Source organism: Tachypleus tridentatus, chromosome 13, assembly GCF_004210375.1.
Source record: "Tachypleus tridentatus isolate NWPU-2018 chromosome 13, ASM421037v1, whole genome shotgun sequence".
Lineage (NCBI taxonomy): Eukaryota > Metazoa > Arthropoda > Merostomata > Xiphosura > Limulidae > Tachypleus > Tachypleus tridentatus.
Window position 1 is genome coordinate 271281242 of NC_134837.1, and position 24201 is coordinate 271305442.

Below are 24201 nucleotides of genomic sequence, written 5' to 3' on the forward strand. Positions count from 1 at the left end.
ACCACCAGTGAATTCAATCAATCACATATCTAATAAGAACTCCTTCATTTGGTATTGCCAGTCATTGAGTGAAGTATGTTGATCCGTGTTAATTATCGCTTTCATTCAATTACTTGACTTATTAGAAGTGAAAATGTGTAAGTGAGTTTAGGTTTCATTAATCGTAACACCACTATTGAAGTACGTGCGTTTGAACATTATTTTTAAACATGGGTCTACAGAGTACAACAACAGTAGAAAAACTAGATTTCCGAACAGGCCAACAAGATCAGGGCCCAGGGCAGTAACTGAGTAAAGAAGATAGCTCAAGTTTATGTTGAGTGTGTTTTCTTATAGCAAAGTCACATCGTACTATCTGCTGAGTCTACCGAAGGAGATAGCTCAAGTGAGGACAGTAACTATAATAGAAATGGCATCTGAGTAGAGCAGTAGCTCAAATAATCCACCTATAGCAAAGTAGGCAATTCAAGTAAGGACGCAAAGCAAAGATGAAGCGGTGTATGTATAAATTCATAATTGTGGCCCTAATTTTATGTTTAAATAGTTCTTTTGCCACTTTAAACATTGTACTGATAAGGGCGTAGAAAACTTCATATAATTTTGTAATATTATTTAAAATAAATTTTAAGTGATATAGGTTTAATAGAATAAGTTCATCTTGCTTAAAGGAATAAAACTGTATTCGATAATATTTTATATTTTGTCTTATTGATACTTTTAATGAAATCTATCACTAAATGCAAACGATCGATAGTATTCTGTTAATATTATTGAGAAACTTTTAGGCCAAAAGTTTTGTGATTTTTTAATTTATTTTTAAATGTATATATTATATAAATCTAGAAAAACATAGTTTATCAAAATTATTGTTTAGAGTTAAACATTTAATATTTAATTCACCACAGATAATTTAATTATATCTTTCCTTTTATTGCTATGGTCTGGCATGGCCTGAAGCGTAAGGCAAGTGACTTTCGTAAGTGAGGGTCGCGGGTTCGCGCCCCCGTCGCGCTAAACATGCTCGCCCTCCCAGCCGTGGGGGTATATGTGACGGTCAATCCAATATCGTTGGTAAAAAAGAGTAGCTCAAGAGTTAAGGTGGGTGGTGATGACTAGCTGCCTCCCTCTAGTCTTACACTGCTAAATTAGGGACGGCTAGCACAGATAGCCTCGAGTAGCTTTGTGCGAAATTCCAAAACAAACTAAAACAAACAAATTTTATTGCTGTGCAAAATTTTCATTGAAGTCATTGTTAAAAGTGATACTATTTGAAGTAAACATAGCTAAATATTATTCTATAAGCGTTAACTTAACGCCGGATATATCACAGGGAAATCAAATATTTTTATTCGATATGTAAAAAAAATATGGTGTTTTTGTGGAATCAATTTCTGAAATTTATCCTGAACTGCAGACATAAAACTGAGACTTTATAATCAATCACCAATACACGGAATTTTATTTTATCCAAATGAGTTATTGAATTGTAAAGACAGGTTTACAGCAATACTAGCAACATCTCTTATCCTTATTCTGGCCTTCAAGCTTGGATCAAAGAAAGAAACCTTTTAGCTTTGCATATATCCCTTTTAGCAAATTTATTAAATCTTGTGGAACATAACATATTCTAAAGAATGCTGTTTAAAAAGGGTTTTTTTATTTGAACCATTCAGAAATTATAAACTTCTTTTCTCCAGGTTGACAAATAGTTAAAAATTTTAGCCCATACAATCTAAAGTAATTTTGTTAAAATATTGTCAATCGCAAGATGGTCAGCGGCCGTTTTCACGGTGCTACCTGTGCCTCGTTCACGAATAATACTAAACTTTGCTCCTTCACCCCCCCAAAAAAAAGAGTTTAAAATTATTTAAAAAAAAAGCTAAATTCAATAACCTTCCACGAAAGGGGACGAAGAGGAACCACAACGTTCCTAACACTCCCAGTTGGAGAGAGAATTCTTCTGATTTCTCTCTAAACTAAACCCTGCCACGTTAGTTTGCGTTTGCGTTTGGTCAGCAGCCTGGTATGGCCAAGCGCGTAAGGCGTGCGACTCATAATCCGAGGGTCGCGGGTTCGAACCCGCGTCGCGCCAAACATGCTCGTCCTACCAGCCGTGGGGGCGTTATAATGTGACGGTCAATCCCACTATTTGTTGGTACAAGAGTAGCCCAAGAGTTGGCGGTAGGTGGTGATGACTAGCTGTCTTTCCTCTAGTCTTACACTGCTAAATTAGGGACGGCTCGGTGCAGTGGGCTAACAACCTACTCACTTAAATACTTGTTGAAGAATCCGCAAGCGATTGCGGCCATATGTTCCTAGATGGAATCTAATGGTGATAACTACCTAACTAACTAAGATGGTCAGCAGACGATGACGCACACCACAGTCTAATAAAAATAGGAAAGGTACAATTCAACCTCTGAATACTATCAAGAAATACATTCCTCAAACACCAGCGATTTGACAAGAAGCTGTAGCTGTAAAGCAGTGATTCCCAACCTTTTTAAGCCCCGCACCCCTAAAAATTTTAATATGTTTTCGCACCCCTCACAGTAATTATTTATTTAAGAATAAATTTTATAATTAGTTTTTAATTATATATAAACAAAAACGAAACATTTGGAAAAGAAAAAATATTACAACAAACTAAAAGTTGCATATATTTTACATGACTTATAAAAAAAATAAATTTTCATCCATGCATGAAATGAAATTTCTTTGAATTTGAAATGTTCAAATGTTCATAAGCCAATTTAAATTTAATGACTTTATTGTTCTTGTTTATTTCTTACGAGTTTTTCAAAGCGTGGCACTTTGTTGCTGATAGCAATCCGCAAGTCTGCCTGTGCACCCAAGCGATTTCTAGATTTTGTCTTGATTGACAAAAGGGCACTAAATCCAAACCCGCATAAGTATTACGTCGCAAATGGGGATGAGCACATTTAGTGCTTTTTCACAAAGTCTTGGAAACATGTCCATTGCCGAACACCAATATTGTTCCAAAGTTTTGCTTTCAAACTGCATTTCAAGAATTCGATTTGTGCGCAGTTCAATAAGATCTTCCTTCAGTTCTTTATCATCCGACATATTATCCAAATTGAAGGAGTATGGATTCATAATCCATTTTTCAGAAGTTTCCAGTTTTCTTCCAAAATATCCATCAAATGACTTTGATAGTATTTCCAAATGATCCACAATTTCTTCACAAACACATGGATTAGGGACTTATCCTCACCTACCATTTTTTCGAGTAGTGGAAAATTTGAAAGATTCCCTCTTCTAACTTGTCGAGACCAAAGATGTAACTTTTCTTTGAAAGCGTTTAACTTTTCGCAGCATTTCAATATGTTTATGTTTTTTCCTTGAGGAGATACGCTCAGGTCATTCATACGAGTGAAAATATTAATCAAATAGGCTAACATTTGGTTGAATTCTTGTGATTCTCTTTCTCCGGACAGATCATAGTCATGTTCCTTCAGAAAAGTTTTGACTTCTTCTCGCAGTTCAAAGAAGCGCGCGTTAAAGCTCTCCCACGTGACAACCAGCGGACTTCTGTGTGGAAAAGCAAAACTAAATGCTCACTTCCAAAATCTTCACAAAGCGACTTGAAGAGGCGGTGTTCAGAACGCGACCCCTAATCCAGTTAATGGTCTTCACAGAAGTGTCAAGGACCTTTTTCAACCTTGGAGGCAATATTTTTGATGCCAAAGCATGTCGATGAAGAATTTGCAATTTGCAACATCAGTTGTTTCGTCCAATTGAAGAGAGATTTTCAAGGGACTAGCCCTGATATCTGCGATAACTTGGTCCAAAATGTCCGAACTCAAATCACCAATTCGGTTTTGAATAACATTAACTAATTTAAGCTTGTTTGAGGCTTCTTTTCCCAGAACAATTGTTGCCATTTTTAATGCACACGGTTTTATCACCTCTTGTGCTTCTTTGTATGGGGTTACTTTATACGCTACGTGGTATGAAGCCATCAGCAGTGGTGTGTCAGCAGATATAAAACCTAGTTTTGGAAGGATTGCTCGAGAATCAAACGCAAACGCAAACTAACGTGGCAGGGGTTTAGTTTAGAGAGAGAGAAATCAGAAGAGTTCTCTCTCCAGCTGGGGTGTTCAGGAACGTTGTAGTTCCTCTTCGTCCCCTTACATGAGAAATTTTTTAAAATATCCGTGGAATTTTTACTTTATTTTTAATATTTCAAAAATGGAGTGGGTTATTTGTGAGTGAGAGGAAGGACGGGAGAACTGGACGAGAGCAGCGAAGTGAGCCAGACCTTGGCTCGAGGACGGAGTACACTGGCAGCTGGCGAATTGATTTTTAAAATGTACTATGATTGATTTGATACCCTGTGCCTGGGTAAACGGCACTTTTCAGAATGAGGCTGGGACCTACAGGTCCGATGCCAGAGATTTTGCTGTGGGGGGAAACGGGAGTACCCCGAGAAAACCCACTTTCACGGCCTGGGCGCCGAATAATCTACCCAGACCGTGCCCGGAAGTAGCTGGGAAGAGAAAGGAAAGAAAAAAAGAAAAAAAACTGATGAACTATGTTGGTGGTATACGTGGAAACTGTTAGCTGTAGTATTGTAGATCAGGTGGTAACTTTGTCATGAACTTGTTTGCACACTTGAAGCCCATTGGTGCAATTGAAAAACGTGGTCTCGGTGGTGGAACTACTGACTGTTCTTCGGTGAGTTGTTCTTCGCTGGTCTGTGATGCTTTATTTCTTCTCGAGGTTTTGGTTTGAGTTTTCTGCGTGGAGGTAGTTTGTTTTTCAGTTTGTACTGACGCGTCGATGGTTATCTTGGTAATGGTTTAAGTCTGGCTGGTTGTTGAATTCTGTGGATCTGGGATTGAAGTCTGGCATGAACTGTCCTTTTTCTTTCTTGAACTACTAGAACTTGGCGTGTTGCTAACAGTGGGAGTTGTCGTCTTCTGAGTCGAGTTGTCTGAATCTGTCTTCATGTTTCTTCTAATTAGGTCTGGACTCGGCGGTATTTTGGTAGTTTCATGTTGGAAGATTTCCGTTGGTTGTTTGCGATATCTGGGTGCTTTGTTTGAACCGTTATTGAGTGGTCGTCGATGTGGGCGTTCGGCTCTAAAATGAAATATATGATAATAACAGCCGTCACTTAAAATACAGTCAGCGCTGTACTTCGACGTTGTCACTATCTTCATGAAGTGCGTGGGAGGGTTACTGTTCCTAGAAAAAATTTGATGAACTGCATATACCTTGGCTTGTATTTGGGGTTCCATGGTTTGTCTAATTTCTTCTGGTTGAATTGATGGGTCGACGCCCCTGAGGAATACAGAATAAAGATTGACTGGACTTTTAGTGGGAGAACAATTTACTTTAAATTCAGTGTTCCATGGCTGGCACAGATAAATTTGGTCTGCAGTAGTGGCTGGTTGGATGAAGATTCCGCCCCGGCGTAAAATAAGGGTCCTGGACGGTTTGATGGTTGCCCCAGGCTTGGCTCGGGCGATCAACGTGGCGACTTGGTACGGCGTGAGGTTCGGCGGTAGGCCGTCGACAATTACCGGCGGCACTAACGGCCTGACTGGCGAGGATGAACGTTTCGTTCTAAATAGCATGTTGGCGGAGATATTGGCACGTCTGACTTGCTCGGTGATTAGCTCAGGTCTCCTCCTAAACCTGGGCAAAATTTCGAGAATCAAAGCGCGGGCCCTTCTGCCTTTCAACGATTCAACATCATGGCCTGCAACATCTGCTCCACCATGCCGGTTGTTGAAGTGTTCCTGCAGCTTAGATGGCTTCAAATTTGCGTTTGAAAGGACAGCGTCACAAAGCATGCACTGGGGTTTTTGCAGATTTTCAGTTGTTCCGATGCAAGTGAAACTAAACCTCAAATAATCATCATTCCGTTTCCTTTTCTTTGACATAATGAAACTTATTTGCACGAACACAGAATCAACAAGGCACTGACTACCATAACATTACGCATGGGTTTATATACACTGCAAAATTTTCTTGAACATTCTCGAGTATACGTCACATGACGTTATCGATTAATTCTGGATACTTCTGGGAAGTTTCTCGAGCCACGATCACGTGAATGCATAACATAAATAAATAACAGACACTTTAAGACGGCGTTCACGAACGTAACCTAATTAGTTTTGTCGAGTATTTAAGTCACGTTTACGTTTTGTGTGTTGTTTGTTTACAGTTGTACATTAAGATTTCGGTCTGCGCCGGTGACGGAAGAAACGACAGTTTATCGTAACAAGGTAAAAAGCTACGTCTGTAACAAGAAAAATAAGAAATAAAAATCGAATGTAATTTTTGAATATATAGGAAAGTACTCTTAATATAAACAAAAAAACTGAAATGTTATCTCGCACCCCTGGTTGGGAACTACTGCTGTAAAGGATAGCTTGTAGCAGCTAGAAACCACCATGATGACCATATTTTGGAAAGATTTATTGACACGGTAAATGCCTACAGTGTATCAATATATAAATAGGGGCAGCTACTATCTGGGCTAGAGAATTATGACATGCCCACAGTTGGATGTAGAAGAAAGAAACTGCCATTTGATGTCAGCCAGCAATCATAAACAGAGTAGAATGCTAAAGACCATTTCACAGCTAATAGATTTTTCTCAATCTCAGAAAAGCTATCCTGCAAGCTCCAGTTGAAAGCATAACAAGTCCAATTTGTTTGAAAAGTCGCTTGTCTAACCACTAATGATTTGAAAACTCAGGTTATGTATGAATCATTGTAATCAGCACCATGATGTATTGGAAGAGAGCCGAGCTGCTGGATGTATATACCTTTGGTTTTATTTGAGGAGAGTCGATAAGCTTGGCAAACCCATTCCAAAACTTGGCAAATTAATCAAAGCTGATAAATTGTGTTGATTTATATAAGTGTTTACATAGACTTGGGCATTTTCCTTTTGCATTATAGTTAACATTTGAAATGTTGGAGATCTTTTTCTTGTCTAAATCATGCAAATAATTATTTAAGATAATCACTTAGTCAAGGAGATTGAAGAGCTTGACTTTACTTGCTATTGAGTCAGAAACTTGAAGCACATTTTCATATGATTTTGCTACTGATAACTTCGCGAATAGAAAGATTCGCTTTAAAGACATGTTAAATTATATCCTAATAAATATGATTTAGAGCAAGATGCTTGAGCATGTTATACCTGAAATTGTGATTTAAAATGCTTTGTGTTAATATATACTCCAATAAATCTATTAACATGCCTTAACAAGACATCTGCAAAATACACCAGTCTCAGAAACCACGAGGTATTTGACAATCTAATAAACGAACTTGGTGATTCATTAAAATACCAATACTTCATGATGAAATTCAACAAGTCTCACAATCACGTTATCTCAAGACAAATACTTCAGCTCTATATATAGAAATAGCACTGTGTGCTAACTACACATTTCTTTACACATAAATTTTAATAGTCTGGATTTCAGTGGTTATGTTTTAATACAGTTGATTATTTGCATTACCCCATTCATTACATTTTGAGAGGCGTAGATACCTTTTTTAATAGCAAATGTTCATTTGTTGAGAACAAATGCACTACTGGTGCAGTCCTGTGTCACAGTTTTAATCTGTATTACAACACCAGTTGTTTTCTCCACCATTGTTCTGGCAATGTTACTTCACACATCAACACATATTCCTCATCTAATTTAATATGTTTTCATAAAGTTGTTAATGTAATTGAATATTTTTTTCACAAGTTGTGTTTATTTGCATAAGAGCAAGTTTTCCTAAATACATTTATCAAACACATAATTCACAAACACCAACAATGCTGCAACAAAGTTTTCTCCAATCGTATGTGCTTCTCATACAAGCACAATGCAGTAACTTGCTTTGCAAGATATTTCTGTTCTATTTTTCTTACCTTGTTAGTCTGTATGTACATTAAACTTTCTCTTTAAAAAAAGTCCTTATGTTGGGAATAACCTGTTCCCAAATGCTGTCGCAGTTTAACAGTTGCCATGGAACTGTGCCTCAAAGGAATCTTTATTTCTAATACACACAAGTCAAGAAAACAAATAGGTCTCAATATACTTACGATTCTTATTCCTTGATTCTAATTGAGTTGATAATTTGGGTGTTGGATGCTTCATTTTATTTCGGAAAAATCATTTTCTGATTTTCCAGCAATGAACTGTGTAATAGCCCACCTGCAGCCACAACCAATATATAAGAACAACTTGTTTTCGCTTTAAAGGTTCTTCTTTTAGCCACCAATTCATGGTTAAGTAGTATCAGTCCTTGACATTACTGTAATTTTATAACGCTAAAAAATGTTCACAAACTCAAAACTAGCTTATTGTTTCCATAAAACACTCTACTCGACTACCGCTAGCAACTAGTTTACAGCGAGTCATCAATTAGGTTCCGACGATAAAGGTCCGGCATGGCCAAGCGTGTTAAGGCGTGCGACTCGTAATCTGAGGGTCGCGGGTTCGCATCCCAGTCGCGCCAAACATGCTCGCCCTTTCAGCCGTGGGGGCGTTATAATGTTACGGTGGATCCCACTATTCGTTGGTAAAAGAGTAGCCCAAGAGTTGGCGGTGGGTGGTGATGACTGGCTGCCTTCCCTCTAGTCTTACACTGCTAAATTAGGGACGGCTAGCACAGATAGCCCTCGAGTAGCTTTACGCGAAATTCAAAAAATAGAAATACATTTACCTTTAAATCAAATCACCAGATGGTGAAAACTTGGTTTTGGTTTCGGGATTGACTTTGCGTCATTCAAAACACAATAACTAACTAATTGTATTACATATTGACTATGAGAATAATCGCGGAAACAAAGTCGTGAGTCTTGTTTAAATGTTGTGCTTTATGTTTAATATTAAAACTTACTTTTAAGGATAGGCGTATTGATAAATAAAATGTGTGATCGTACAAAACAGTTGGACTCAGGAAAAGTGTTGTCGAACTTAGATTTTGTTACTTGTCCTGTGTGCCAGGAAATTTTTTGATAATCCAGTGAATATTTGTTGCGGTCATGTGTAAGTTTAAAGTTAAAAGAAATGTATACTTTATTTTTAACTTGTTTTAATCATAAACTATCAGGAAATTAAGAGATTGTAGGCTGAAACTCTCGAACTAGTTTACTTTCTTTAAATGCTACGATTGAAAACTTTAGTTTTTATACTCCATTTTTTTAAGCGAAGTATTATTATCAAATAATACTTTCAACATAATGTACGTTGTAGAAGAACAGGGTATATATTACTTCATTTTGTATATTACAACTTTTAAACAAAACTAAATCGGTTGATAAATAAAATTGTAACATCCTTAAAACCAGCCCTTATTGTTTATATATTTATCAATTAAACTTTCCCTCAAGCTCACTTAAAATGGCTGCTTTCACATCTTCCAAAGGTAATCCATTTCAAAGGCCAAACGCCATGTTAACAAAATACAACTGTCTTAGCTGAAGATGACATCTATCCTACTAAAATTTATATTTATTTCCCCATCTTCTACATATCTCACTATTAAATGGGAAAAAAAATATAGAAAATCCATATTACCAATTCCCTTTGCAATTTTAAACACCTAGTGAGATCCCTTACTCTTCTTTTTTTCATGAGAAAACAATTTGATAGAGTTTAACTTTTCCTTGTATGACAACCCCTCCATCCCAGGTACTATTCTAGTAACCATTCTCTCAATCATTTCCAACAACTTAACGTAGGTAAGGAACCCAAAACTGAGCACTGTACTCCAAATATGGCTGAACCAGTGACATGTACAATTAAAGTATAATCTGTTTAGACTTGTGTTAAGTATTTCTGTAGATACAACCTAAAATCCTATTTGCCCTACCAACAGTAACAGCAAACTGCTTGAAAGACTTTAAGAGACTGATCAGTTATTACATCAAGATCCATTTTTCATGACAGTGTTAAGGTTATTTATATCCAAATTATACTTTTAATTCAAATTATGATAATCCACATGCATTATCGTGCATTTATTATAATTAAAACCCATCTGCCATTTGTCAGCCAAACTCAGTAAATTATCCAAATCTTTTTATAAAGCAGCAATATCCTTTCCACAGCTAGCAACACCCATGACTTTAATATCAGCTACAAATTTAAGTAATTTATTGACTCAAAAAGAGAAAAGATCCTAAGATTGACACTTAGGTACTGCACTTGTGACATTAATCTAATTTGACTGAACTCCATTTGCAACAACCCTCTGCTTTTTTCTTTCCAGCCACTCTTCTACTGAATTTGCTAACTTATCCTCCACATGTATAAAAACAATCCTTTATATGGCACCTTACCAAGTCCTTTGTGAAAATCTAGATACACCAAATCTACACCCTTACTATCATCAACATAAACTGTTAACTTTTTCAAATTGTCAAAAGATTTGTAAGGCAAAATTTTCCCATAGTAAAACCATGTTGACCATCAAATAAAGTTCTAAACTGTGTTAAATGATTTTGCATAACATGTTTAATCAGACTTTCCAGAACTTGTCTCACAACTGATGTAAGACTAATGGGTCGACAGTTACTGGGACAATTGTTATCACACCTCCCTTGAAAAGAGGAGCTACATTAGCCAACTTCCAGTCTTCTGGTATCTGCCCATTATTCAAGGACTGACAAAAAATATTAGTAAGTGGCATGCATATCCAGTATTTAACCTCATTTAAAACCATTGGGGAAATATTATCTGGCCCAGAAGTCTTATTGTTCTCTAAGCTTCCCAGTGTTTTCTTAACCAACTCAGAATTACTGCAGTCATTTTTTTTATCTTGTTTCAACTGTTCAAGATATAGAATACTGCTTAAATCTTCATTGGTCAAAAACAAAGAGAAGGTAAAGTTTAATAACTCAGCCATGTCATAATCATTATATACAAGCCTTTTTTATCACATGTCAAGTGCTCTACCCACATCCCAACATTTTGTTTACTCTTAATATATATAAAAATATCCTTACTGTTAATTTTTTATATTTTAAGCCAGCATTTTCTCATGCATCCTTTTTGATGTCCTAATTTGCTGTTTTACCAACTTTCTTGATGTTTTCTAATTTTCTAAATCCCCTGTCATACAAGTCAATATAAATTTTTTAAATTTATGATGTTTTTTTTTCTAATTTAATCTTTCATGCTCTTTTTGAGTCAGCCTGCTTTTTACTTCCAGCCACCCTTTTCTTTCTGTGAGGAAGATGTGCATTTTTAAATATTTAAAAAATTTCCAAGTGTTCAGTGTCTCCCAATAATTCAGCTGCCCAAGTTATAACAGCTTATTCTTGTTGCATCCCTTCAAAAAAAATTTTTTTTTAAATTTGTAACCAAAATATCATCATTTATTATCTTGATGTACTATGAAACATCAAGCCTTATAGAGGAATGATCACTTTCAGCCAGATGTTCCTCAGTTGCCAACTTCTTGATCATTTTTATATTGAAATTAACAATAATGTAAAAAGCAGTGTCTGAGTATTTATTGACTAACTGGTAAGAAAAGCCATCTTGGAGAGTTTCCAGAAACCTTTCTATCTTATGGTTTGATTCTTGTATTCCTCTAATATATCTATACCTATATATATATATATATATTTATGTGTGTGTGTGTGTTTGTTTGAAATTAAAATCACCCATAATTGTGACCTCATTCACAGCTGAAATATTAATATCATTGCAAAGTTTCTCACTAATTTAATCAGTATCATTTGGTAGATTGTAACAAATTCTCACTAAAAGCCATTTCCCTTTATATCCATTAATACAAAACAGATGGATACAATCTTTTTGCTGTTATTTTTGATGGCATGTTAATATATCATATAGTTCATTGGAGATAAATAGTAAACTTAAAACATTGTAAATTGTGTCTAATCAACCAATATTGTGATACTTAATCATTTTTCAAGAAACTAGGAGTGGTTCTTTCATTTTGGAGGTCCTAAGCATGAATATTTTGGGGCTTTACAAAAAAAATAATTGAATTTTTTTCTCATTAAACAAAAATTCATGAATATAACACATACCAATGCAATTATTATAAAGTTATTTCTGTTCATAAACTAATACCTCTGATTCATTTATACTGTGTTTATAAATGCATTTAGTAACCAATCAGTGAATGGTTACTGAGGTTTTGCTGGTACAATTTTTAAATGCCCAGTTAATTCTAAGAGGGGCTGTAGACTGATTGTGTGGAGAATATCTCTAGATTTCCAGTGATTACAGTACTAAAATAGGCAAAAATAAGGTACTAATAAAAAATACAAATTCCTGTCAGTCAGGGGCCTTCTGAGCTGCTTGTGCCCTATGCCTAGTGCTGCCATTGCAGTACATTAAATTTTATAAATACTAGTGGCCTTGTATACATTATGTATATGGAACAGCTGAAATGGATTAATATTAATTGTCATTGTCCACTTTGTGACATATTTCAATAAATGTACAGTCCAGTCTATTTTCCACTCCCAAGCAGTCTCTTTGAACTCAGTATTGTATTCACCCAGGCCAGCTCTCACCTGTCTCTATTCATTCAAAACTTGTCAGTTAAATTGAAAGATAGCAGACACCTTTCTTAGATGTTAAAACCAGGTGACCATTGATGTTTGATATTAACTGCATCGTTTCCTACCTGACACTTCACACCTCATGCTACTCTGGTGATCACACGTACATGAACATACAAGTAGTATGTGTTCACACACTTAAACTTTAATTTGTAACATTTCTAGTTCAGTGTCTCTTTAGTCTTTTTGTGAGCAAAAGATTTGTTCAAAGGGAAAAATTCACACATTCATTTGTGACTTTTCACCCATTTTGCAATATGAAAAATGGTGCCGTGTGTGTACTGGTGCATACTTCCTCAAAAAAAAAGCCTGCATTTAAGTGTATTTATATCCAAATCTTTCACCATGGGCAATTTATTTATCCCTAAAAATGTTTTAAGCACCTGCAGTTTTCAAATGTTTTTTTTTTATTTAAGTTGAACAATAATGCTTTGTATTAGCAAGAAAAAAGTACTTTTGAAATTAGCACAATTCACCTATTATCATTTAAAAATCAAAAGTATAACTAATGATTTATCCAGTAATTGAAGAAATGCTAGGCTGACAACTTTAAAAAAATCCAGAATATACACATACCATTACAAAAACTTGTGCACAATTCATGTTTTATGAATCATATATTTTGTTTAGGTTTTATATGACAAATCATGATGAAAAGTTTACCGAAACTCACAGCTACTTGAGACTAAAATGTAAGGTATATGAATCTCTTTAATACACACACACATATGTATACTAACATGTACATTCTTAAAAATTTTTTTTATTGTTGAAGATTCTTTTTAATGATACCTTTTGATAATTGTTAGATAAAGTTTTTTGCTTTTATTTGGTATTACAAAATTTATTTCCCAGGTATTATTTAGATTATTGATATGTAAAAATTGACATTCTATTTACATTCAGAGTCTGTATTGATAAAGGCAAGACATATTTTGTGAATTTTACTTTTATATGGATGTGGTAGTCTAACATTATTTTCAAAAGAGTGAGGGGACAGTTTCTATATGTAGGACATGCATGAGATTGTTTGGTCAAAACAGTTCTATCCTGGAAAACGTCATGTCCTTTCCCTCTGTAATGATTACTCCATTTTATACAGATAAGCTTGTTTGTCTTACACTTCAATAAATAAAATTCATTATCATAGTTATTAGTATTTATAGCTTGTATTGCTAAAAGTAACTTCATAATATATCAGTTTTTTTTATTAAAATTAAAATTTGGAAGATACTTTGTTTTTCAAAGTTTCATAACAATTAAGTAATGTTTTCTATATTGTCTGTTCCTTCTTCCTCCAGATTTTGTGATAGATGCTTAGTGAGTGATGAGTGTGAAGGAAATACACCCACCTGTCCTTTGTGCAAAGCATCTTTTGACTCTGGAAAAAAAACAAAAGCACATGCCATTAACAACATAATTGCAACTTACAATGGATTATGTGGCACTTGCAATAAAAAGGTTTGTTATTTACTTTACTGTTCCCTGGAAATTTTCAGATATTTAGGACCAAATACTATTTATTTAAGAGCATAGAGTTTAGATAGTTGTCAAGGTACTTAGTTTATGAATGACCAGTATTTGTTTTTATATACTTTTCAATTATATAATAATTTTTATTAATTTCATAACAATTTCATAATTTCATAACAATTTTAGTAATCAAAGCATTACGTGATAAAATATTTCACCAGCATTGTACCTAACTTTTAGTGGAGAACTTTAGTTAATTGTAGATTATGGTCACATTTATTCACTATTTCAGTTTCATATCATAACATATAACATTTAAGGACAACATGTAACTTGATGTATCTGGTTTACCTGTCTACTACAGTATAAAAATAACTCAAAAGTTAACAAGTTTTTTTGTTCACAAAAATCAGACTTTTTAGTTAATTATTTTTACTAGAGATTGGTATGTTAATTTATTAATCCTTTACACAGTCAGTTTTTGTGAAAAATTATTTTCAAGTTAAGAATAAAAATACTATGCATTTATCAGTTTCATATTTCATTTGCATGGCCTGTAGAACCTCATGAATTAACATGAAATTTTTGGTAAAATTTTATATTCTGTCTCATAGTTTCTTTACCCTAACACTGACTTTAGCAAAATCATCAACTAAAAGTAAAAAGTGTCATTTTGCAACTGTTTTTAAATTGCATAAATTATATTAGAATTTCAACTTATTTATCTTTGCAACTTCAGCTGTGAACCATTTCAAATGTGTTTAATTTTATAATTGTATTGCTTATACACAGGAGCTGTTTGTCCTCATTTAAAAGTAATCAGGATACCCTTATTTATGACATTAGAGTCATTTCAAACATGTTATCTTACCCAGGTTAGGTTCACAAGTCTTTTCTACAAGTCTTATTAAATCTCACAAATTCTGGTTCTTTTAGAAATGATTCATGTAGCTTTCAAATATATGTTTTAAAACACAGAAAAATATGTTAGTTACCATAATGGAATATCCCAAAACTATGATAATGTACCTTTTTTTACAAGTAGGCTAAAAAAATGTAAAATGTTTTATATTATTAGAACAACAAAACAGCTTAACACAAATCAAGCATATTCTATCATGTATCATATTTAGAGCCAAAAATAAACATTATAAAGTTTATGTAGAGGAGAATTTTCTTTTATATTATAAACATGTCCATTATCCCTGTAAAGTAAGCCAGAGAGGAGAATGGTTTTCCTGTAGGTTTGAGAATTGTTTATTATCAGCAAGTAAGGAAGGTAGGAGGCTCAGAATATAGGTTTGTGTTTGGAATTTTGTGTGATTTGTATTTATAATTGATTCAAAGTTGTGGTAGTCTGTTACTGAAGTTAAACATTTCTTAAATTGAAAAATTGGAGATGAGATGCATCACATGACAGAAAAATAAAGATTAAGTATTTTAAAATAAGAAATTAAGACTTTTATAAACATTTGAAAAATAACTTTTCATGCTAAGTTTATTGATATACATGAAGATGTTTGATTAAATTTTGAATGTAACATTGCAAAAAGTCATAACCTGTGCAATTTTGCTTTGACATATGGAAAGAGAGAAGTAGATTTTATGATAGTTTGTATAGTTAGTAGTTTTTATTTCTGGTTATTTTGCCTAACGTCTTAAGTTAAGGTTATATTGTTGAGTTAGGAATTGGAAGTTCATTTGTGTTATTTATTAAGTCTTAGCATCATGTTTTCAGACTGTGAGTATATTCTATTTAACTTGAGAAAATTATAATAAATACCCAAATGTAACATTTCAAGCATTATTAGTGTTAAATAAAGCATTAGTTACAAAGCAAATGGATGGAAGAAAGTCAGTTGGTTCATAATCTAAACATATCCTTCTTTTGTTTATAAAATCCTAAAAATACTTTGAATGAATTCAAACTGACAATACATACAGTGTACCATTTACTCCAATAATCTGGTATAAAATTAGGCCTGCATTGACTCTGTAGCTTTATTTTCCGAAAATAAAATACTCTAATAGTCAGAACTTTTTTATAAATCTCTAAGCACTGACATCCTGTTAATCTTACTCTGCATTTTCAGGAAATTTAAGATTTATCTTGTATTCTTTAAACTACTCCAGAAGTTTTTTCTTTGACATCTGCAGTGAAAAAATGCAAATTTGAGCATATTATTCTAAAATTGATCTAAGAAAAATTTACAAAACAAATTTATTCCTCTCAGTTAAAACTGTACAAGTATGTGTGAGCAATATGTTTTTTATTTATTTACCCAGGCAGAATCTCAACAAAAGGTTATGTTGGTTGCTTGTAGTTTCGTTATTCATCACAATGAAATTCTCACACTTCAGTTCTCTGTTAAAAGTAGTTCATTTTCAAACATTGTTCCCCACGGTGTGGATTCCTGTACGTGGTGAGGGGACTTTCCAGGGAAGGTTCTGTTCTGTCTGGTTACCTCTCTGGGATCTAAAGATCCACCCACTTTGCCTTGCATGGCAACCTGTGAAGGGGAGGAAAGGATCCTGGTGGTTGAGGGGTCCAACCCTAACACACCACTTTGGCCTTGAATTCCTGTAGATGGGCGGCCTTTGGGTGGCCCTCCCTTAGGTCAATCGGCTAGTCCACTTGGGCTAGAGTCAACCAAGTACCAGTGTTGGAAGTTCTCAACAGGTGTTGTGGACATTGTGCTTGATGCTGGTGTTTTGGTATAGTGCTCACGAAACCCTGGCGTTGCTGCATGTCCTTGCATGACATTGTTGTGGCCCCTCATAGGGCTCCATGGTGGGTGGGGTCAGTGGTACGAAATTTTTCTTTTTCCTATGGATCCTCAAAAAATTTAAATAAAATAGTGAAAAACAGTCAATAGGTAAACGACCACGCCTTGAAGACTCTGAGCAGCAATCTTCAACATCTGTAACACACGCACCTCATTTTCTTATATTACAATCTCTTTCAGAAAACCTTTAGGGCAAATGTCCCCTTTTTTCAGAAGGGACGAGAGGGTCTTGCTGGCTCTCCAAAGTCAGTAAAGAAGCTTCGATCTGGAGACATATTAGTTGAAACATCCACAACCCAACACAGTGAACTCCTCTTGAATTCAACAGCAATTGGGGACATATCTATTGAGGTTACCCCTCATGCTACCTTGAATTCATAATGAGGAATTATTGTTGACAGGGATTTGAAGAATGTCCCCGGGTTAGAGATTCTCGCTGGTCTCTCCACTCAAGGAGTTTCTGCAGTGAGGCACATATCCACTCACAAAGATGGAGTTTCACTGCCAACAGATACCCTCGTTTTGACATTTACGTCATCACATGCACCTGCCACTACAAAGGCAGGTTATCTAATTTGCAGGTACGGCCCTACATTCCAAACCCTCTCCAATGTTTCCAATGTCAGGTTTGGCCACTCAAAGACATCATGTCGTGGTTCCCTGACGTGCTCGTTGTGGTGGCAAGGACCACGATGCCTATGAATGTGACATGGACCTACATTGTGTCAACTGCAATGGCTCTCACCCTTTCTACTTTCATTCTTGTCCAAAATGGTTGGAGGAAAAAGAGGTGCAGCATTTGAAAATGACTCATAACATTAGTTATCATGAGGCTCGGAAATTGCCCGCTACTCCATCTCAGACATATGCTGCTGCACTTCGTTCCACAACTACAGTGGGAGTGCAGACAGATCTCTGTGCTTCCAAGAGAATCGTTTTCAAAACAAATGAAAAGCCTTTTGACCTCCATGGTTAAAAAGGTTGATGAATCAACTTCCAAACCCATCTCTGTTCCTCCCATACATTCCAACAAACCTCAAGATCCACATCCTTCAGTTTCAAATACATGCATTTCTTCTGATACATCTTTTTCTCCCACCCCAAGAGGCAAAACAATCATTCATTGGCATCCTCAGTAACTGGAATCCCCTTCCAATAACAAAGACCTGCCCAATCAACCCAGGGCAGGATCCATGAAGGTTGATAGACCTCCAACCAAGGACAGTAAGGAAAAAGACGTGGTCATAAACAGAAGGGTTCTTCAGCCACTTCGCCTACCCATCATTAAAAATGGCTACCTTGATACAATGGAGCTGTCGAGGTTTACATTCTGATCTGGATGATATCAAAACACTGATTGCTTCCTACCATCCTGTATGTCTTTCCTTACAAGAAACATTCCTAAAGCCTGCTGATACAGTCACCATGCGGCAGTTTTTTCTGCACAGAAATGACAGGTTGTGTGATGAACGAGTACATGGAGGGGTGGCACTATTGGTTGATCAGCATGTGCCCACCCTGTCTTTGTCACTCAACACACCCTTGGAGGTCGTAGCCATCCGTGTTTCCTTGGGTCATACCATCATACTCAAGGTGAAAGCTTTTGCTGGGTATCTAGCACTTCTGCTTGTTCCTCCATTTTCTTGGCCTTCAAGACTCGGGCAGAGTGTTCACCTCATTTCTTTCGAACTGACTGTCTCTTTGACTATAATTGTCCCTTTACACTGGTGGAACTGAAAATGGCCCTTCATCGGTCTGGCAGTACATCTGTTGGACCTGATGATGTACACTATGACATGCTGCACCATCTATCTCCTGCTTCTCTTGATGTCCTTCTAATTGCCTTTAACCGGATTTGGCAGGAGAATTTTGATGCCTGGTGCCAGGCTATTATTTTACCTTTCTAAGCCAGGGAAAGATCCCAAGATTCCTTCAAACTACCATCCAATTGCTTTGACGAGCTGTCTCTGTAAGACCTTAGAAAGGATAGTTAATGCTCATCTTGTTTGGTTCCTCGAATCAAACAACCTCCTCTCCCCACTTAGTGTGGGTTCCGACGACAGCACTCCACCACAGACCACCTAATTTGTCTTGAAACATCTATCAGAGAAGCCTTTCTCAACCGCCAACATCTTGTATCAATATTCTTTGACATTGAGAAGGCTTATGACACAACATGGAGGTATGGCATTTTGCAAGACCTCCATACATATGGGTTACATGGCCATTTACCCATGTTTATAAAAAGTTTTAATGGACAGGTGATTCCAAGTTCGTGTGGGTTCGATACTTTCCTGTTCTTTTGTACAGAAACTTGGAGTCTCTCAGGGCTGTGTTTTGAGTGTCACACTTTTCAGTATAAAGATAAATGCCATCACTGAACAACTTCCTCTCACTGTTGCAAATGGGCTGTATGTTGTAATGGACTGACACAAGATGTGAAAGTTGTTGAGGTTCAATGGTCTATAGCTCTGCCAGACCCTCGGCCTTAAAGATGCTGGACCCCATTCATCATCAAGGACTTCGACTCTGCACTGGGGCTTTCTGCACCTCCCCAGTTCAAAGCTTATACGTAGAATCTCATGAACCTTCTCTGTACCTTTGCCGTTTGCAACTGTCTTTACTGTATCCTTCGAAACTTTGTTCCTTACCAAAGCATCCCACCTGGGAATGTGTTTTCCTTCCTCAGTAGGCCTTATTTTTTCAGAACAGATGATCTGCCATTGCTTCTTTTGGCCTTTGTATCCAGGCACAGTTGGATGAATTGGGTCTGTCCTTGTTTAACATTGCTATATCACTGGTCAGCCCATCTCACCATGGCTTTTTACAGTCTCCAAGTGTGACCTATCTTTAAGTCATCAGAGAAAAACAGACACTCCTGATTGAAAATACTGTCTGTTATTTGCTGAACATCTTTCAAACCATCCTTCCATTCTTATTTATACAGATGGTTCGAAATCAGGTAACTGTGTGGGCTCTGCCATGGTTTGTTGTGGTTTGGTGGTTGTGCACAGAATCTCCTCCACAGCTTCTGTGTGCAATGCTGAATTGTATGCCATTTCTCTTGCCCTGGATTATATAGAAGCTAATCAGTACTGATATTGCTGTATTTATACAGACTCACTTAGTTCTTTACTGGCACTGGAATTGCTTCACGTTAGTTCAAACCCTGTTCTCACCGATATTCAAAACTGACTGGCCCATTTCTCTTTGACATCTACTTCTATCTGGGCCATGTTGGTGTTCTTGAGAATGAGCTTGCCAATATCGCAGCTAAATCTATCTGCTGTGGCACTACCTTTGCTGTGCCTGTTCCACACGTGGAATATGGTCCTGCATTCAAGGCTCGGCTCTGTGCCAGCTGGCAGTCCACTTGGAGTGAGCAATGCGACAACAAGCTTTTTTCAAATAAAACCCTATATTGGTCTTTGGCTGTCTAGCTTCCGTAAAGTTCGGAAGGAGGAAGTTGTTCTCACTAGGCTACGCATTGGTCACAGTTTTTTAACTCGTCATTTTCTTTTATCTGGAACTGATGCACCAATGTGTAGTTTGTGTAACACTCAAATCACTGTAAGACACATTTTACTTTCTTGCCATCGTTACGACTCTCAGTGACGGCACTATTTTAAATATGTTCTGTCCCAGGGTTCGTCTGTAACATTAGACAGTGTTATTGGTGATGGTGACACTGTCCACCTTGATAAAGTTTTTAGTTTTTTAATGGCCATTAATCTTTTTAGTCTCATTTAAGTGTTGGATATCTATTCATTACACCTTTTTAATTGTGGTTCCCTTCTCAGAGTCTTAATCTCTCTAGTTCATTTTGACATTGGAAAATAGCCATAACATTAAATAACTCGCCACCAGGACTGGAAAGGCCAACTTCAGGTGACTAACGCTGCTGTTTGAACTACCCTTTAGTTATCCTGGTGAGTTGTTATTACAGTTTTGCTGCATCTCGTTTCACACTTTTATTATTTTACCTTTTGGTACTGGCCATAATGACACATAACCCGGGAGCCTGGACTGGAAAGACCAACTTCAGGTGACTGATGGTGGTTCTTGAACTTACCTGTTAGTCTTCCTGGTGGGTTATGATCATTACAATTTTGCTACAGGAAGTACTTTACAACTTCTCTTACTCTGCTTTCTCTCTTAACATTGTAAACTAGGTGTCAACATTGGTTTTATGCTTTTTTTGTTTTTCAATGATGTTTTGTTTTACCTTCATTTTCTTTTCTTTAGTTTACTACATTTAATTTGTTTTTACCTTTTTACTGGACGTTTGGAGCAGATAGCCCAGCTGCTTTGTGCCATAAAACACTAAATCAATCAATCAATCATGGTTCTATTTTTTGTTGTTTCAGTCTGTTACGGTATAATTTGTGTTTAACTGAGAAAGACCTGCTGCAAAGCCTGTTATATAACTGAAAAAGATGGATTTACTGCCTAAATAAAAGAATAAAATAATTCAAGTATGATAGGGATTTTAATATAATTTTAAAATTAACATTGATTTTCAATACTTATTATGGAAACATCTTTCAGAAATGCTACACACGTATCCACAGAATTTATTGCTATTTTCTTGTGCCTCCCATAAAGTTTTTGTACATCAATCAAGAAACGTACTGGAACTAAAGAGAAAAGGTGGGAGGGTGTGTTGAGTGTCTATCAAGTTCTGTTGAGGACTTGGGCTTCCTTGGAACCCCTTTCTAGAATGATCACAATCCACTGTTTTGATGGCTTTGCTTTTGTACGCTCGGCAATGACTTTGCCACTTAAGACAATGTTAAGCTTCCTCAATTTGTCTTCTGTTCTGCATACATTGGCACCAATAGTGTATGCATCAGCCAAAAATGGTCTAATCTTTTCCTTTGTATGCACCCATTGTTCATTTCCGCCCTCAACTTCACCCTCAGGACACTTTCTTGGGCCCATTTGATGGCTATTTGACAGGTTAAAATACATAATCTCTTTTCATGTCTGGCTTTTCTGATTTAGTGTTAGTCTTCACATAGAAACGTTTTCACTCGCTACCACTTAATCTCACATGTTTTTCATGTGATATTGCTGTATTGTTGCTTGCAAATAAGAGTGAGATAACCTTCCTCCAACAGGAGTGTGACACTGCCTTCTAATGCAGTTTGTTCCTTCAGTGCTTATTAATTAATCATTACTTTTGAAATTTGACATTCGTGCATGGGTGCTCTCTTTGTTTGGAGTCATAATTGCTTTGTGTGTGTGTGTGGTGGAGCCTTGCATGTGGTTTGGTCCTTTTTTTGACCTTGACACAGAATTTTTGCTTCATATAATTCCTGTCTGTAAGGACTTGGATTTTAGGCAGTCTTTCCCTGGTGCCTAAATTTGTAAACAATTCTTTCAGTAAAGACATGGATCAGCCTTGATATTCTGCATTCTTCCATGACATTTCTTCTCAGGTTTGTTACTTTTTTAACTCTTTTATTTTCTATTATTCTTTACTTTCCCTTCCTCAGAATGTTATAGTTTCTTTCTGTCCCATATGTGAGTAGCTGCTGACAAATATTTCGTCAGTAGTTTCATTCTAGTGCTGTAAGCATTATCCTCATTGAGAGATTGCAGATATGCCTCAGCTTACAATGAATCAGAAGCCCTTGGATTCAAACTCTGTAGTTTGTTTTCAGATTTGATGTTCTGATCCATTGTCGTCTGTTAGTCTTTCTTATGCACATTTTTCTCATCTCTGTCTTATCTTCATTCTTTTTATCTTCCATCTCTTTCCTTTTGGAAGCAAGCCATCATTACTAAGAGGGTTCTTTGGAATACATATGTACTCTGCTTCTTTTTACAATGGAATATTCATCTTCCTTGACTTTGCCCATTCATACCTGATTACTCTGTTGCAGAGACTTGTTGGGGAGGAATGCCTTTCTTGCCCAAGTACATTTACCTCCATATCTCAGGGACTGTCATCTGGTTTCTTTCTTTTTTCATTGGATGTTTGATGGGTTACCTGATTCTGCATACAGTCTGTATCTTTGATGTATGTTGCCAACTATGTCTTGTTATACCCACTAGATGGGTCTGACATCTTATCCATTCAGTGTATTTTTCATTGGATGGAGAAGCACATTTGTTTCCATCTATTTCTCATCAAATTTGCCATGAAAGTCACTGGCTGCTTTCATCCCTTGTACATTGGAGAAGATTGTTTGACTGACATGTAAATGACCACTCACACCTATGTTGCACACTATCTCCAAAATCTGGCCATTGTTCCTCATCAGGCCATCAACTGCCTTTGGTCACTGTTATTCACATATCTATTTCTGACTGAATAAGTCTTTCTTTTGTTCTTACTTTCTTTTTACAGTGCCTCTAGTTCTTTATGGAATGTTGCTTAGTAACATATATTGCTGCTTAGGCATGTTGAACTAAAATTTACACAATGTAGAACACTTCTGGCCCAACTAAACATTTACACATGAGGTGGGGTGTTCCACAAGACTGCTTGAGATATCTTCTTGGTGCTTATAGTCCAAAACGAGGCCTGATTTAGTCCCACTCCACATTGTAACCAGCAGGTAAGGCAAGTGGGGATTCTTGCCTACCCTCCATACTTAGCTTAAAATCTACTGATAAATTGCATTTAAAATGGGGTTTTCATGGTCATCTGTTTCACTGTGTGAACTATACAAAAACTTATATAATAAGTAAGTGATGTAATTCTCATAAAATTTTTTCCAAACATCAAACTAATGGATGAAATTATTTGAAACTTGACATAAAATTCTAAAGGTATTTAGTTCCACAATCAGTTCTGCTATTTCATTTAGTAATTTGTGCTCAGACTCTGAATAGTTCACCTGCAATGCGAGTTTTTTGTGAATTATAAAAATACTATTTTGTACCTTGCAGTTTTTACATTTCATTTGCCTAATAACTGAATATCAAGTGTTTTTTAGGGTAAACCTTTATACTTTATTTTCCATTTTTCTACTTTATAACTAACTAAATATTATCATCAGACATTGCAAGAAAATTTTGCGAGAAGTATGTACATGTCTTTAAATTTCTGTTAAACAGCCTTAAACTATCTGCATTTAGTTATCTATTGAAGGTGGTGGCAGCTTTGAAACATTCATTACCATATTTTTCAGTGTATAAGATGCACCCTATTTTCAAGCTATCTTCAGGGAAAACATATTTTTTCATAGTTATCATTTATTTATTTGTTTAACATCAGCTTAATTATTATTCTTAGAATACTTCAAAAAGTAGAATGTAAATTTTGACCTTTGTGTATGGACACAGGGGGGGTTTTGAGACCCTTTTGGGGAACAGATGAGACATACATAAAAAAAT

At 36.0% G+C, this 24201-nt stretch overlaps 1 long non-coding RNA gene across 2 annotated transcripts; it reads left to right on the forward strand.

Moving 5' to 3' along the window:
* The first annotated feature begins 8694 nt into the window (after positions 1 to 8694).
* On the forward strand, positions 8695 to 14075 carry LOC143237356 (uncharacterized). Of its 2 annotated transcripts, none has more exons than XR_013020035.1 (3): positions 8695 to 8841; positions 10517 to 10672; positions 13897 to 14075. It is a non-coding gene; the product is annotated as an uncharacterized LOC143237356 (long non-coding RNA). The 2 variants fall into 2 exon arrangements; XR_013020034.1 differs by having other exon boundaries at positions 8725 to 9038.
* Positions 14076 to 24201: the final 10126 nt, after the last annotated feature.